Below are 16,059 nucleotides of genomic sequence, written 5' to 3' on the forward strand. Positions count from 1 at the left end.
GTGTAACTGGAGGAGGTGGAGGAGGTGTAACTGGAGGAGGTGGAGGAGGAGGTGAAGGTGGTGTAGGAGGTGGTGGAGGAGGAGGTGTAACTGGAGGAAGTGGAGGAGGAGGTGAAGGTGGTGTAGGAGGTTGTGGAGGAGGAGGTGGAGGAGGAGGTGTAAGAGGTGGTGTGGGAGGTGGTGTAGGAGGAGGTGGAGGATGAGGAGGAGGTGGAGGAGGAGGAGGTGAAGGTGGTGTAGGAGGTGGTGGAGGAGGTGGAGGAGGAGGTGTAGAAGGTGGTGGAGGAGGAGGTGGAGGAGGAGGTGGAGGAGGAGGAGGTGAAGGTGGTGTAGGAGGTGGTGTAGGAGGAGGTGGAGGAGGAGGTGTAACTGGAGGAGGTGGAGGAGGAGGAGGTGTAGCAGGTGTAACTGGAGGAGGTGTAACTGGAGGAGGTGGAGGAGGTGTAACTGGAGGAGGTGGAGGAGGAGGTGAAGGTGGTGTAGGAGGTTGTGGAGGAGGTGGAGGAGGAGGTGTAGGAGGTGGTGTGGGAGGTGGTGGAGGAGGAGGTGGAGGAGGAGGAGGTGAAGGTGGTGTAGGAGGTGGTGGAGGAGGTGGAGGAGGAGGTGTAGGAGGTGGTGGAGGAGGTGGAGGAGGAGGTGGAGGAGGAGGAGGTGAAGGTGGTGTAGGAGGTGGTGTAGGAGGAGGTGGAGGAGGAGGTGTAACTGGAGGAGGTGGAGGAGGAGGAGGAGGTGTAGCAGGTGTAACTGGAGGAGGTGTAACTGGAGGAGGTGGAGGAGGAGGTGGAGGAGGTGTAACTGGAGGAGGTGGAGGAGGAGGTGAAGGTGGTGTAGGAGGTGGTGGAGGAGGAGGTGTAACTGGAGGTGTAACTGGAGGAAGTGGGGGAGGAGGTGAAGGTGGTGTAGGAGGTTGTGGAGGAGGAGGTGGAGGAGGAGGTGTAGGAGGTGGTGTGGGAGGTGGTGGAGGAGGAGGTGGAGGAGGAGGAGGAGGTGGAGGAGGAGGAGGAGGAGGAGGAGGAGGTGAAGGTGGTGTAGGAGGTGGTGGAGGAGGTGGAGGAGGAGGTGTAGGAGGTGGTGGAGGAGGAGGTGGAGGAGGAGGTGGAGGAGGAGGAGGTGAAGGTGGTGTAGGAGGTGGTGTAGGAGGAAGTGGAGGAGGAGGTGTAACTGGAGGAGGTGGAGGAGGTGTAGCAGGTGTAACTGGAGGAGGTGGAGGAGGAGGTGGAGGAGGTGTAACTGGAGGAGGTGGAGGAGGTGTAACTGGAGGAGGTGGAGGAGGTGTAACTGGAGGAGGTGGTTGGAGGAGGTGAAGGTGGTGTAGGAGGTGGTGGAGGAGGAGGTGGAGGAGGATGAGGAGGTGTAACTGGAGGAGGTGGAGGAGGTGTAGCAGGTCTAACTGGAGGAGGTGGAGGAGGAGGTGGAGGAGGTGTAACTGGAGGAGGTGGAGGAGGAGGTGAAGGTGGTGTAGGAGGTCGTGGAGGAGATGTAACTGGAGGAGGTGGAGGAGGAGGTGTAGCAGGTGTAACTGGAGGAGGTGTAACTGGAGGAGGTGGAGGAGGTGTAACTGGAGGAGGTGGAGGAGGTGGAGGAGGAGTCTGATGGGGACATCTCCTGGTGATGTCTCTCCCCCCGCGGCCTCCATGGGCGCCACTGTCGGCTCACACCGCTGGCGAGGCCTCTCGGTCTCCGTGTGTGTGCAGCGTGCGCATTAGTGGTGTTGTTGTTGTCGTTATTGTTGATGTTGATGTTTCGATTTAAAGCTTTCGTGACTGCAAGGATTCATCTTGTTTGGTTCTTTCGGTAAAGTCACGTAGATTGATAATAAAATAATGCTAAATTCTCCTGTTTGATTTGTACTAGGTGCCTCTGTGGATGTGTAAGCTTTGACTTTTACATTGCCATTTCTATGACCAGTCACAAGCTAATCACTCAGTTATTTCAATGCTAAATTCTGTTTGATTTGTACTAGGTGCCTCTGTGGATGTGTAGGCTTTGACTTTAACATAGCTATTTCTATGACCAGTCACAAGATAATCACTCAGTTATTTCAATGCTAAATTCTCCTGTTTGATTTGTACTAGGTGCCTCTGTGGATGTGTAGGCTTTGACTTTAACATAGCTATTTCTATGACCAGTCACAAGCTAATCATGCAGCTATTTCAATGCTAAATTCTCCTGTTTGATTTGTACTAGGTGCCTCTGTGGATGTGTAGGCTTTGACTTTAACATAGATATTTCTATGACCAGTCACAAGCTAATCACGCAGCTATTTCAATGCTAAATTATCCGAACCAAACATTGAACTAATTTTCAATGGTACAGTATATTTTTTCAAGTATTGGTATCCCAAACTTTCGCAGCAGCTTAAATTCCCTTTTCACACCATCAATATGTAAATTCCCCCTGGTCTGCACATGTTCACCCCCTCTACACCGTTCATCGTGCTAAGTCCGCCAATTAAATGCAAATTTTTATGCTAATTCCTTTGTCAAGGCGCTCTGTTTCTTCTCACACAGCTTAAAGGTCGCGGTCTGAGCTTGGCTGTGTTCGCTCCAGCGCTGTCCTCCAGACAGTCTCGTCCCTTCACCTGATGAAGGCCACTTGTGTTGTGGCCGAAACGTCGTGATAATTTTATTGTGTTATTTTATTAATTTATTATTTTATTCTCATTCTACGTGGTGACTTTACCGAAAGAACCAAAGAAGATGCACCTCTTAACCCCGTCATCTCGTCAATTCCCGGATGCTCTTAGTTTTTAGTATCCTGCGGTGGTCTGAAGCGTTTACTGTGATAAAAATTGGGAGTGTTTCAAAGCAGTCCGCAACCTCGAATAGTGCAGCTCGGAATAATGGAGGACTTCGCGTTCATATTGTGTTGCTTTCTGGAGCCGAGGACATGATTACGAGGCGCAGGACCAGCAAAACGGTGTCGTCCAGCGGTGTGGAATAAACGTGTGTTGCCTCCTACTCCTTAGTGCCTCAGAAGTGACTCACTGCCTCTGGTACCACAAGTACACAGTATATATTCCCCGACAGTACACAGTATATATTCCCCGACAGTACACAGTATATATTCCCCGACAGTACACAGTATATATGCCCCAACAGTAAACAGTATATATTCCCCGACAGTACACAGTATATATGCCCCAACAGTACACAGTATATATTCCCCGACAGTACACAGTATATATGCCCCAACAGTACACAGTATATATTCCACAACAGTACACAGTATATATTCCCCAACAGTACACAGTATATATTCCCCAACAGTACACAGTATATATTCCCCGACAGTACACAGTATATATGCCCCAACAGTACACAGTATATATGCCCCAACAGTACACAGTATATATTCCCCAACAGTACACAGTATATATTCCCCAACAGTACACAGTATATATGCCCCAACAGTACACAGTATATATTCCCCGACAGTACACAGTATATATATGCCCCAACAGTACACAGTATATATTCCCCGACAGTACACAGTATATATTCCCCAACAGTACACAGTATATATTCCCCGACAGTACACAGTATATATGCCCCAACAGTACACCGTATATATTCCCCAACAGTACACAGTATATATTCCCCGACAGTACACAGTATATATGCCCCAACAGTACACAGTATATATGCCCCAACAGTACACAGTATATATTCCCCAACAGTACACAGTATATATTCCCCGACAGTACACAGTATATATTCCCCAACAGTACACAGTATATATTCCCCAACAGTACACAGTATATATGCCCCAACAGTACACAGTATATATGCCCCAACAGTACACAGTATATATTCCCCAACAGTACACAGTATATATTCCCCGACAGTACACAGTATATATGCCCCAACAGTACACAGTATATATTCCCCAACAGTACACAGTATATATGCCCTGACAGTACACAGTATATATTCCCCGACAGTATACAGTATATATTCCCCAACAGTACACAGTATATATGCCCCAACAGTATATAAAAATGAGGCAAAAGTTGAATGTAGAATGTCGATGTTGACGCGGAGGAAGACGCCGTGGTGTCTTCGGACGTGGAATACGCCGGGGAGGTGATTCCCTAGACAGCCCCGGGGCACCCCGGGGAATAATCCCTAGGGGCCGCTCCCGGCGGAGCAGCTGGAGGAACAATTACGATAATAAATATTACCCGACACATTCTGTTCTTCTTTGGTTCTTTCGGTAAAGTCACCACCACGTAGAATGAGAATAAAATAATAAAATAAAACAATAAAATTATCACGACGTTTCGGCCACAACACAAGTAGCCGTCCTCGGGTGAAGAAACAGGACTGTCCAGAAGACAGCGCTTTTATTCTCATTCTACGTGGTGACTTTACCGAAAGAACCAAAGAAGATGAATCCTTGCAGTCACGAAAGCTTTAAATCAAAACATTCCATTCTGTTCCCGTTCACAGCGATTTCGAGCACTCTGCTGAATTTCTAACGGCAAGTGCTTGATATTGTTGCGTACGAGAATCAGATGCGTCCACTCGAAGCGATTTTATCAGATTGACGAATCTATTGTTATCTGTACCGTGTGTGCATCTGGTGATACCGACGTCGATTAGGACAGGGGTGATCCATTCATAAAGCGATATGTAAGCTGCTGTTTGGAAGAGCGCAACCGATTCGAGAAGGAATCGACAACTGGAATCGAAATCTCCGCCACCCAGAGTCGTGAGTATTTATCGAGGCCGCACGAGCAAATCCGACGAGCCGTGAAGCTCTTTGTGACGGGTCTCGCATTTAAAGGCGTCGCTGCTAACGTGGCCTCCCTGTTTGGATCTCTCGTTTGTTGTTGGGGGATTATCAAGTGGCATCGAGCGTCTTGTTTACTGTTGTTGTTAGTGTCACCCCCCCCATCTCCCCCCCCCCCCCACGTCTCCCCTCTCCCCCATGTCCCCCTCCCCACGTCTCCCCCCCCCACGTCTCCCCCCCCCCATCTCCACCCCCCCACGTCTCCCTCCCCCCACGTCTCCCCCCCCACGTCTCCTCCCCCCCCACGGCGCCCTCTGGTTGAGCACCAATTGGGACGAGGCTCAAAAGAAAGCCGTCCCTGGTGTGGACCAATCAGTTTCAAGGACAATGCATCATCATCATATTATCATAGTGTGTGTTTTGTTTGTATTTTGACCACAAGTATTGTGGTTAATGCAGCAACATGATTCCTTGTAACAAAAAAAGGTTTGAGTTTTGTTGCTGGAAAAAAAGTGGGAAACCCCTATTATTATATCATTATTACATTATTATATTTTATTATTATATTTTGGTACTGGCAAAAAGGTCTAATGATGTGAATCTTCCTGCGGTAACGATTTTCTGACGTTTTACAAAGCCGGCCTTGTGTTGTGAGCACAGCTGATGCTGCGTGCTCGTCATTCCGAACATCAAAGGCACGCACGCGCCACAATTAATGATAATGAGTGATAATTAGTGATAATTAATTGTGCCTGTTCCCCAACAATATAATTATTGATGTCGTATAACCGGTGGCGAGCCAGTGGGGGGTGGGGTGGCACGTGTCCACCCCCCTCAATGATCCAATCGAAATCCCTCATTTCGATTGGATCATTGGGGTTTATTAGCATAATTATACTTAAGTAATTATACTGTGCCCCAACAGTACACAGTATATATTCCCCGACAGGTGTGACGCTGCTACGAGTCATTTGGGAGATGAAACGAGGACACGCAGCGAGAGGTCCCAGGCCAGACAGACACACTACAACACGTTTAGAGACCCACACACACTACAACACGTTTAGAGACCCACACACACACTACAACACGTTTAGAGACCCACACACACACTACAACACGTTTAGAGACCCAAACACACACTACAACACGTTTAGAGACCCACACACACACTACAACACGTTTAGAGACCCACACACACACTACAACACGTTTAGAGACCCACACACACACTACAACACGTTTAGAGACCCACACACACACTACAGCACGTTTAGAGACCCACACACACTACAACACGTTTAGAGACCCACACACTCACTACAACACGTTTAGAGACCCACACACACACTACAACACGTTTAGAGACCCACACACACTACAACACGTTTAGGGACCCACACACACACTACAACACGTTTAGAGACCCACACACACACTACAACACGTTTAGAGACCCACACACTACAATACGTTTAGAGACCCACACACACTACAACACGTTTAGAGACCCACACACACACTACAACACGTTTATAGACCCACACACACACACTACAACACGTTTAGGGACCCACACACACACTACAACACGTTTAGAGACCCACACACACACTACAACAAGTTTAGAGACCCACACACACAATACAACACGTTTAGAGACCCACACACACTACAACATGTTTAGAGACCCACACAACACACTACAACACGTTTAGAGACCCACACACACTACAACACATTTAGAGACCCACACACACACTACAACACGTTTAGAGACCCACACACACGCTACAACAAGTTTAGAGACCCCCACACACACACTACAACAAGTTTAGAGACCCACACACACACTACAACACGTTTAGAGACCCACACACACACTACAACACGTTTAGAGACCCACACACACTACAACAAGTTTAGAGACCTACACACACTACAACAAGTTTAGAGACCCACACATACACTACAACACGTTTAGAGACCCACACACACACACTACAACACGTTTAGAGACCCACACACACACTAAAACAAGTTTAGAGACCCACACATACACACTACAACAAGTTTAGAGACCCACACACACACTACAACACGTTTAGAGACCCACACACACTACACCACGTTTAGAGACCCACACACACACTACAACAAGTTTAGAGACCCACACACTACAACACGTTTAGAGACCCACACACACACTACAACACGTTTAGAGACCCACACACACACTACAACACGTTTAGAGACCCACAGAAACACAACAACAAGTGTAGAGACCCACACACACACTACAACACGTTTAGAGACCCACACACACTACAACACGTTTAGAGACCCACACACACGCTACAACACGTTTAGAGACCCGCACACACGCTACAACAAGTTTAGAGACCCACACACACACTACAACAAGTTTAGAGACCCACACACACACTACAACACGTTTAGAGACCCACACACACACTACAACACGTTTAGAGACCCACACACACACTACAACACGTTTAGAGACCCACACACACACTAAACAAGTTTAGAGACCCACACACACACTACAACACGTTTAGAGACCCACACACACACTACAGCACGTTTAGAGACCCACACACACACACTACAACACGTTTAGAGACCCACACACACACTACAACACGTTTAGAGACCCACACACACACTACAACAAGTTTAGAGACCCACACACACACTACAACAAGTTTAGAGACCCACACACACACTACAACAAGTTTAGAGACCCACACCACACACACTACAACACGTTTAGAGACCCACACACACACTACAACAAGTTTAGAGACCCACACACACACTACAACAAGTTTAGAGACCCACACACACACTACAACACGTTTAGAGACCCACACACACTACAACACGTTTAGAGACCCACACACACACTACAACACGTTTAGAGACCAACACACACTACAACACGTTTAGAGACCCACACACACACACTACAGCACGTTTAGAGACCCACACACACACACTACAACAAGTTTAGAGACCCACACACACACTACAACAAGTTTAGCAACCCACACACACTACAACACGTTTAGAGACCCACACACACACTACAACAAGTTTAGAGACCCACACACACTACACCACGTTTAGAGACCCACACACACACTACAACACGTTTAGAGACCCACACACACACTACAACAAGTTTAGAGACCCACACACACACTACAACACGTTTAGAGACCCACACAACACACTACAACACGTTTAGAGACCCACACACACTACACCACGTTTAGAGACCCACACACACACTACACCACGTTTAGAGACCCACACACACACTACACCACGTTTAGAGACCCACACACACACTACAACAAGTTTAGAGACCCACATACACTACAACACGTTTAGAGACCCACACACACACTACAACACGTTTAGAGACCCACACACACACTACAACACGTTTAGAGACCCACACACACACTACAACACGTTTAGAGACCCACACACACACTACAACAAGTTTAGAGACCCACACACACACACTACAATACGTTTAGAGACCCACACACACACACTACAACACGTTTAGAGACCCACACACACACTACAACACGTTTAGAGACCAACACACACTACAACACGTTTAGAGACCCACACACACACACTACAACAAGTTTAGAGACCCACACACACACTCCAACAAGTTTAGCGACCCACACACACTACAACACGTTTAGAGACCCACACACACACTACAACAAGTTTAGAGACCCACACACACACTACAACACGTTTAGAGACCCACACACACACACTACAACACGTTTAGAGACCCACACACACACTACAACAAGTTTAGAGACCCACACACACACACTACAGCACGTTTAGAGACCCACACACACACACTACAACAGGTTTAGAGACCCACACACACACTACAACACGTTTAGAGACCCACACACACACTACACCACGTTAAGAGACCCACACACACACTACAACACGTTTAGAGACCCACACACACACTACAACAAGTTTAAAGACCCACACACACACTACAACACGTTTAGAGACCCACACAACACACTACACCACGTTTAGAGACCCACACACACACTACACCACGTTTAGAGACCCACACACACACTACACCACGTTTAGAGACCCACACACACACTACACCACGTTTAGAGACCCACACACACACTACAACAAGTTTAGAGACCCACATACACTACAACACGTTTAGAGACCCACACACACACTACAACAAGTTTAGAGACCCACACACACACACTACAACACGTTTAGAGACCCACACACACACTACACCACGTTTAGAGACCAACACACACACTACAACACGTTTAGAGACCCACACACACACTACAACAAGTTTAGAGACCCACACACACACTACAACACGTTTAGAGACCCACACAACACACTACAACACGTTTAGAGACCCACACACACTACACCACGTTTAGAGACCCACACACACACTACACCACGTTTAGAGACCCACACACACACTACACCACGTTTAGAGACCCACACACACACTACAACAAGTTTAGAGACCCACATACACTACAACACGTTTAGAGACCCACACACACACTACACGTTTAGAGACCCACACACACACTACAACAAGTTTAGAGACCCACACACACACTACAACACGTTTAGAGACCCACACACACTACAACACGTTTAGAGACCCACACACACACTACAACACGTTTAGAGACCAACACACACTACAACACGTTTAGAGACCCACACACACACACTACAGCACGTTTAGAGACCCACACACACACACTACAACAAGTTTAGAGACCCACACACACACTACAACAAGTTTAGCAACCCACACACACTACAACACGTTTAGAGACCCACACACACACTACAACAAGTTTAGAGACCCACACACACTACACCACGTTTAGAGACCCACACACACACTACAACACGTTTAGAGACCCACACACACACTACAACAAGTTTAGAGACCCACACACACACTACAACACGTTTAGAGACCCACACAACACACTACAACACGTTTAGAGACCCACACACACTACACCACGTTTAGAGACCCACACACACACTACACCACGTTTAGAGACCCACACACACACTACACCACGTTTAGAGACCCACACACACACTACAACAAGTTTAGAGACCCACATACACTACAACACGTTTAGAGACCCACACACACACTACAACACGTTTAGAGACCCACACACACACTACAACACGTTTAGAGACCCACACACACACTACAACACGTTTAGAGACCCACACACACACTACAACAAGTTTAGAGACCCACACACACACACTACAATACGTTTAGAGACCCACACACACACACTACAACACGTTTAGAGACCCACACACACACTACAACACGTTTAGAGACCAACACACACTACAACACGTTTAGAGACCCACACACACACACTACAACAAGTTTAGAGACCCACACACACACTCCAACAAGTTTAGCGACCCACACACACTACAACACGTTTAGAGACCCACACACACACTACAACAAGTTTAGAGACCCACACACACACTACAACACGTTTAGAGACCCACACACACACACTACAACACGTTTAGAGACCCACACACACACTACAACAAGTTTAGAGACCCACACACACACACTACAGCACGTTTAGAGACCCACACACACACACTACAACAGGTTTAGAGACCCACACACACACTACAACACGTTTAGAGACCCACACACACACTACACCACGTTTAGAGACCCACACACACACTACAACACGTTTAGAGACCCACACACACACTACAACAAGTTTAGAGACCCACACACACACTACAACACGTTTAGAGACCCACACAACACACTACACCACGTTTAGAGACCCACACACACACTACACCACGTTTAGAGACCCACACACACACTACACCACGTTTAGAGACCCACACACACACTACACCACGTTTAGAGACCCACACACACACTACAACAAGTTTAGAGACCCACATACACTACAACACGTTTAGAGACCCACACACACACTACAACAAGTTTAGAGACCCACACACACACACTACAACACGTTTAGAGACCCACACACACACTACACCACGTTTAGAGACCAACACACACACTACAACACGTTTAGAGACCCACACACACACTACAACAAGTTTAGAGACCCACACACACACTACAACACGTTTAGAGACCCACACAACACACTACAACACGTTTAGAGACCCACACACACACACTACAATACGTTTAGAGACCCACACACACACTACAACACGTTTAGAGACCCACACACACACTACAACACGTTTAGAGACCAACACACACTACAACACGTTTAGAGACCCACACACACACACTACAGCACGTTTAGAGACCCACACACACACACTACAACAAGTTTAGAGACCCACACACACACTCCAACAAGTTTAGCGACCCACACACACTACAACACGTTTAGAGACCCACACACACACTACAACAAGTTTAGAGACCCACACACACACTACACCACGTTTAGAGACACACACACTACAACACGTTTAGAGACCCACACACACACTACAACAAGTTTAGAGACCCACACACACACTACAACACGTTTAGAGACCCACACAACACACTACAACACGTTTAGAGACCCACACACACTACACCACGTTTAGAGACCCACACACACACTACACCACGTTTAGAGACCCACACACACACTACACCACGTTTAGAGACCCACACACACACTACAACAAGTTTAGAGACCCACATACACTACAACACGTTTAGAGACCCACACACACACTACAACACGTTTAGAGACCCACACACACACTACAACACGTTTAGAGACCCACACACACACTACAACACGTTTAGAGACCCACACACAGTACACAGTATATATGCCCCAACAGTACACAGTATATATGCCCCAACAGTACACAGTATATATTCCCCAACAGTACACAGTATATATTCCCCGACAGTACACAGTATATATTCCCCAACAGTACACAGTATATATTCCCCAACAGTACACAGTATATATGCCCCAACAGTACACAGTATATATGCCCCAACAGTACACAGTATATATTCCCCAACAGTACACAGTATATATTCCCCGACAGTACACAGTATATATGCCCCAACAGTACACAGTATATATTCCCCAACAGTACACAGTATATATGCCCTGACAGTACACAGTATATATTCCCCGACAGTATACAGTATATATTCCCCAACAGTACACAGTATATATGCCCCAACAGTATATAAAAATGAGGCAAAAGTTTAATGTAGAATGTCGATGTTGACGCGGAGGAAGACGCCGTGGTGTCTTCGGACGTGGAATACGCCGGGGAGGTGATTCCCTAGACAGCCCCGGGGCACCCCGGGGAATAATCCCTAGGGGCCGCTCCCGGCGGAGCAGCTGGAGGAACAATTACGATAATAAATATTACCCGACACATTCTGTTCTTCTTTGGTTCTTTCGGTAAAGTCACCACCACGTAGAATGAGAATAAAATAATAAAATAAAACAATAAAATTATCACGACGTTTCGGCCACAACACAAGTAGCCGTCCTCGGGTGAAGAAACAGGACTGTCCAGAAGACAGCGCTTTTATTCTCATTCTACGTGGTGACTTTACCGAAAGAACCAAAGAAGATGAATCCTTGCAGTCACGAAAGCTTTAAATCAAAACATTCCATTCTGTTCCCGTTCACAGCGATTTCGAGCACTCTGCTGAATTTCTAACGGCAAGTGCTTGATATTGTTGCGTACGAGAATCAGATGCGTCCACTCGAAGCGATTTTATCAGATTGACGAATCTATTGTTATCTGTACCGTGTGTGCATCTGGTGATACCGACGTCGATTAGGACAGGGGTGATCCATTCATAAAGCGATATGTAAGCTGCTGTTTGGAAGAGCGCAACCGATTCGAGAAGGAATCGACAACTGGAATCGAAATCTCCGCCACCCAGAGTCGTGAGTATTTATCGAGGCCGCACGAGCAAATCCGACGAGCCGTGAAGCTCTTTGTGACGGGTCTCGCATTTAAAGGCGTCGCTGCTAACGTGGCCTCCCTGTTTGGATCTCTCGTTTGTTGTTGGGGGATTATCAAGTGGCATCGAGCGTCTTGTTTACTGTTGTTGTTAGTGTCACCCCCCCCATCTCCCCCCCCCCCCACGTCTCCCCTCTCCCCCATGTCCCCCTCCCCACGTCTCCCCCCCCCACGTCTCCCCCCCCCCATCTCCACCCCCCCACGTCTCCCTCCCCCCACGTCTCCCCCCCCACGTCTCCTCCCCCCCCACGGCGCCCTCTGGTTGAGCACCAATTGGGACGAGGCTCAAAAGAAAGCCGTCCCTGGTGTGGACCAATCAGTTTCAAGGACAATGCATCATCATCATATTATCATAGTGTGTGTTTTGTTTGTATTTTGACCACAAGTATTGTGGTTAATGCAGCAACATGATTCCTTGTAACAAAAAAAGGTTTGAGTTTTGTTGCTGGAAAAAAAGTGGGAAACCCCTATTATTATATCATTATTACATTATTATATTTTATTATTATATTTTGGTACTGGCAAAAAGGTCTAATGATGTGAATCTTCCTGCGGTAACGATTTTCTGACGTTTTACAAAGCCGGCCTTGTGTTGTGAGCACAGCTGATGCTGCGTGCTCGTCATTCCGAACATCAAAGGCACGCACGCGCCACAATTAATGATAATGAGTGATAATTAGTGATAATTAATTGTGCCTGTTCCCCAACAATATAATTATTGATGTCGTATAACCGGTGGCGAGCCAGTGGGGGGTGGGGTGGCACGTGTCCACCCCCCCTCAATGATCCAATCGAAATCCCTCATTTCGATTGGATCATTGGGGTTTATTAGCATAATTATACTTAAGTAATTATACTGTGCCCCAACAGTACACAGTATATATTCCCCGACAGGTGTGACGCTGCTACGAGTCATTTGGGAGATGAAACGAGGACACGCAGCGAGAGGTCCCAGGCCAGACAGACACACTACAACACGTTTAGAGACCCACACACACTACAACACGTTTAGAGACCCACACACACACTACAACACGTTTAGAGACCCACACACACACTACAACACGTTTAGAGACCCAAACACACACTACAACACGTTTAGAGACCCACACACACACTACAACACGTTTAGAGACCCACACACACACTACAACACGTTTAGAGACCCACACACACACTACAACACGTTTAGAGACCCACACACACTACAACACGTTTAGGGACCCACACACACACTACAACACGTTTAGAGACCCACACACACACTACAACACGTTTAGAGACCCACACACTACAATACGTTTAGAGACCCACACACACTACAACACGTTTAGAGACCCACACACACACTACAACACGTTTATAGACCCACACACACACACTACAACACGTTTAGGGACCCACACACACACTACAACACGTTTAGAGACCCACACACACACTACAACAAGTTTAGAGACCCACACACACAATACAACACGTTTAGAGACCCACACACACTACAACATGTTTAGAGACCCACACAACACACTACAACACGTTTAGAGACCCACACACACTACAACACATTTAGAGACCCACACACACACTACAACACGTTTAGAGACCCACACACACGCTACAACAAGTTTAGAGACCCCCACACACACACTACAACAAGTTTAGAGACCCACACACACACTACAACACGTTTAGAGACCCACACACACACTACAACACGTTTAGAGACCCACACACACTACAACAAGTTTAGAGACCTACACACACTACAACAAGTTTAGAGACCCACACATACACTACAACACGTTTAGAGACCCACACACACACACTACAACACGTTTAGAGACCCACACACACACTAAAACAAGTTTAGAGACCCACACATACACACTACAACAAGTTTAGAGACCCACACACACACTACAACACGTTTAGAGACCCACACACACTACACCACGTTTAGAGACCCACACACACACTACAACAAGTTTAGAGACCCACACACACTACAACACGTTTAGAGACCCACACACACACTACAACACGTTTAGAGACCCACACACACACTACAACACGTTTAGAGACCCACAGAAACACAACAACAAGTGTAGAGACCCACACACACACTACAACACGTTTAGAGACCCACACACACTACAACACGTTTAGAGACCCACACAGACGCTACAACACGTTTAGAGACCCGCACACACGCTACAACAAGTTTAGAGACCCACACACACACTACAACAAGTTTAGAGACCCACACACACACTACAACACGTTTAGAGACCCACACACACACTACAACACGTTTAGAGACCCACACACACACTACAACACGTTTAGAGACCCACACACACACTAAACAAGTTTAGAGACCCACACACACACTACAACACGTTTAGAGACCCACACACACACTACAGCACGTTTAGAGACCCACACACACACACACTACAACACGTTTAGAGACCCACACACACACTACAACACGTTTAGAGACCCACACACACACTACAACAAGTTTAGAGACCCACACACACACTACAACAAGTTTAGAGACCCACACACACACTACAACAAGTTTAGAGACCCACACACACACTACAACACGTTTAGAGACCCACACACACACTACAACAAGTTTAGAGACCCACACACACACTACAACAAGTTTAGAGACCCACACACACACTACAACACGTTTAGAGACCCACACACACTACAACACGTTTAGAGACCCACACACACACTACAACACGTTTAGAGACCAACACACACTACAACACGTTTAGAGACCCACACACACACACTACAGCACGTTTAGAGACCCACACACACACACACTACAACAAGTTTAGAGACCCACACACACACTACAACAAGTTTAGCAACCCACACACACTACAACACGTTTAGAGACCCACACACACACTACAACAAGTTTAGAGACCCACACACACTACACCACGTTTAGAGACCCACACACACACTACAACACGTTTAGAGACCCACACACACACTACAACAAGTTTAGAGACCCACACACACACTACAACACGTTTAGAGACCCACACAACACACTACAACACGTTTAGAGACCCACACACACTACACCACGTTTAGAGACCCACACACACACTACACCACGTTTAGAGACCCACACAC

The sequence above is a fragment of the Petromyzon marinus genome, unplaced genomic scaffold (assembly GCF_048934315.1).
Source record: "Petromyzon marinus isolate PM22_M1 ecotype Great Lakes invasive population unplaced genomic scaffold, UKy_Petmar_22M1.pri1.0 PM_G_Scaffold_56, whole genome shotgun sequence".
Lineage (NCBI taxonomy): Eukaryota > Metazoa > Chordata > Hyperoartia > Petromyzontiformes > Petromyzontidae > Petromyzon > Petromyzon marinus.